Below are 3,314 nucleotides of genomic sequence, written 5' to 3'. Positions count from 1 at the left end.
TCGTAGAATTTGATGGAAAATAGTTATCAGTTTCCCCCCTTCAACCGCCTTACCCGCGTGAAAGACGACCACAGAACACCGTACGTAATAAAATGTGGTAAAGGAAGGGATGTTGGATATAGACTTAGCTACCGATGCCGGAGACTATACCGAAAGAGATTTCCCTTCACATGTAGATGGCACTGAAAATTTACACGCGCAGCCATTATAAATATAGTGCGGGATAAGTACATTTTTACAATGTGGAACAGAGTGTTAGTGTACCATCATTTCACTGGACTAACGTCGTAAACACTACTAGACGCTACTAGATGGTTCGGTTCACGTTAGTTGGATTCAGTAGTTATTTGAAATCAGTGATATTGGTGTGTAACGGTGTATAACTCTAGTATATTTCCCAGAAAACTCATTTCTAGGCAATTGCCTTTACCGCGTTGTTAACGAGCATGATCTTTCAATTGGAGTTGCTTGGAATGAACTACAGAAGTTTACAGCAGAACTGAACTAACCCACAATAGCCAGATAATTGTTACCGTTTTCTACTGCCAGCCATCATTCCACGAATGCTCCAAACGCTCCAAACTGGCCCATATTATCATAGGGTTTGGTGCAGCAGACCGGAGCAGACCCAGTGCTAAGGCACTGCGTAAGAGAAGTTAAATTAAAATTAGAAAGCATATGGAATTTTAAGTAATAATAACTGTGTTATCGATTTTAACACCATTTTATTTAAAATATGAAATGTTGCATTTACACGTGATGTGAAAAAGCGGACATCTTATACGGTGGAACAGTTTTGTCATAGCTGCGACGACTGATGATGGCCGTTTGCGACCAGAACGTCGTGAAGAGGAGTGACAGAAATAGTTGCATTGTTGACGGAAATATATTGTCCATAACAAACGATATATTAATGCAACAGGATGATTAATACAATATTATCTCATACCACTCTACAGGTAATAAAATGAAATATGGTTGTGTTGCAAGTTAACTTTGCCTTTATTTCAGGAGTTGGATTTAAACTTGACTCAAATAATTGCCTATTTACCAATCTTATATATTTTGACACAGTTTAAAAATCGTTGGTCTACAAGTAAACGTAAAGTAAATGCAGTATATGTAGCTGTCTCATCACCAGAATGCAGGGCAAAATCATGACTGATCATGACAGTTGCTGCAAACAGAACTCAGGAACTCTGGATGCCCTGGACTGGTAGGTGATGCTTGCTAGTGGGAGAAATAGAAGATTAGTGGAGCCCAAGGCATAGAGTACCCTCCCAAAGTGACCCATAACTCACCAGGGTATTGATGGATATAACTGTTGGTTCACATGATTGAAAGGATGCGATTTGATTTTTTGCCATTTTTGCGAAATATGGCTGGTGTTAGCTGGAGAGGAAGGTGTAGGGTACATTACTCACTCACTCATGGACCTGAGCCCTTTTTGAGAAATCACCAGTTATGCAGTTGCTCAGAACTTCCCAGAATTTTATGGAACCCGAAGGTTCATTACCGTGTTCACAAGAGCCCTCCACTGGTCCCTATCCTGAGCCAGATCAATCCAATCCCTACCATACCATCCCACCTCTTAAGATCTATTTTAATATTGTCCACCAACCTTCATCTTGGTCTTCCTGATGGTCTCTTTCCTTTTTGCTTTCCTACCAGTATCCTATATGTATTCCGTTTCTTCCCATACCTGATACATGCCCTGCCCATCTCATCCTCCTTGACTTGGATCATTCTAATTATACTTTGAGAGAGTACAAGTTATGAAGCTTCTCGTATGCAGTTTTCTCCAACATTCTGTCACTTCATCCCTCTTTGGTGCAAATATTCTCAACACCCTGTTCTCAAACACCCTAAGTCTGTATTCCTCCCTTAATGTCAGAGACCAAGTTTCACACCCATACAGAACCACAGGCAAAATTATAATTTTGTATATTCTGAGGTTTATGTCTTTAGACAGCAAACAAGAAGGTATAAGATTCTGGACTCAGTAGTGGCAAGCATTACCTGAATTCAATCTCCTCTTAATTTTCTCCTGAAATCAGGTTTTGATTTGTTACAATCATTCCAAAAAATCTGAACTGTATCACATTTTCTGCCACACTTTCAAAACATCTGTTACCGGTCTTCATGTCATGATTTTGCCCTGCATTCTGGTGACGAGACAGCAACATATACTTAGTTTTCTCTGTGTTTACTTCTATACCAACCTCCCTACTAGCTCAATTAAAGTTTGTGTGTTTTTCTTTGTGGTAGAAATATAAAAGAAATATGAATAATTAAGCTCTCTGCTGTTAATAATAGCATGAATAAGTGCAGACAGTATGAAATAATAGTTTGCAGTCAAGTAAACATTATTTGCAAGAGGAATTATTTAAGCTTCAATAGTACAGGCAGTGGCCAGCCCATCCCACACCAGCCAAATTTCCAGGTCAGGTTTTGCTACACCACAGATGAATGTTATACTGTTCACTTGTTACATAAGGTGTCAGGGTATAGTGCCAATGGCACATTTCTGTGTAGGAAGAACTGCAATGGGGAATGCGCCCCACCCAAGTGAAATTTAACAGTTTGCCTTGCACTTTGTGGTGGTTAGAGCAGTTTAGTATAAAGGAAGCAGTTGAGAGGCTTCTTAAAGATTTTTACTCAGTGTTGGCAGGAGTTTGATGGCATCACACTGGAGAATTACAGTGATGATGATGACGGTGGTGAGTTTAGCTAACTAGAGTAAGGAGGTCCTGTGTGAACACTCACTTTTGAGTGACTTTTTTTGCAAATTGAAATTCTTGAATTTTCATTGGATAATGCATGTGCATGAAATGGGTTAAAGGTAATGAGCTGTCTAGTGTACAGTTATTACCATGTATGTGTTATTACCATCTATAGAGCTCCTTCTGGTAACTTTCAGCATTTTTTTCAAAACCTTGACGAACTTTTAAATATGATTTTTGCACACACCAAGGATATAATAATATGTGGTGACTTCAACATCAACTATCTCGAAGATTCTCCCCACAAACAGCAGCTAAACTCAATACTAGCCTCTCATGGACTATATAGTATAATCCAATTTCCTACTAGATTCCAAAATGATTCTTATTCTTTAATTGATAATATTTTCATTAATACATACAAGTTTACTAATTTTACTGTATGTCCCATCATAAATGGTCTTTCTGATCATGATGCCCAGAACCTAATAATACACAATATATTTAAACAAAAACCTAAAGATAGCTACTACTATATATGGGAAATAAACGATGTTTCAATTAATAATTTTAATAACAAATTAAGTTATG

At 38.1% G+C, this 3,314-nt stretch overlaps 1 long non-coding RNA gene across 5 annotated transcripts in view; it reads left to right on the top strand.

The window, feature by feature from the left end:
• The first annotated feature begins 237 nt into the window (after positions 1 to 237).
• LOC111867279 overlaps positions 238 to 3,314 on the top strand; it is a 17,933-nt gene continuing 14,856 nt past the window's right edge. For all 5 annotated transcript variants that reach the window (XR_002843325.2, XR_002843323.2, XR_004513334.1 and 2 more), the window contains exon 1: positions 238 to 959. This is a non-coding gene — a long non-coding RNA (uncharacterized LOC111867279). The remainder of the gene's footprint in view (positions 960 to 3,314) is intronic.

The sequence above is a fragment of the Cryptotermes secundus genome, unplaced genomic scaffold (assembly GCF_002891405.2).
Source record: "Cryptotermes secundus unplaced genomic scaffold, Csec_1.0 scaffold1475, whole genome shotgun sequence".
Lineage (NCBI taxonomy): Eukaryota > Metazoa > Arthropoda > Insecta > Blattodea > Kalotermitidae > Cryptotermes > Cryptotermes secundus.
Note: the sequence above shows the minus strand (reverse complement) of the source record. Positions and strands in the feature narration are given on the sequence as shown.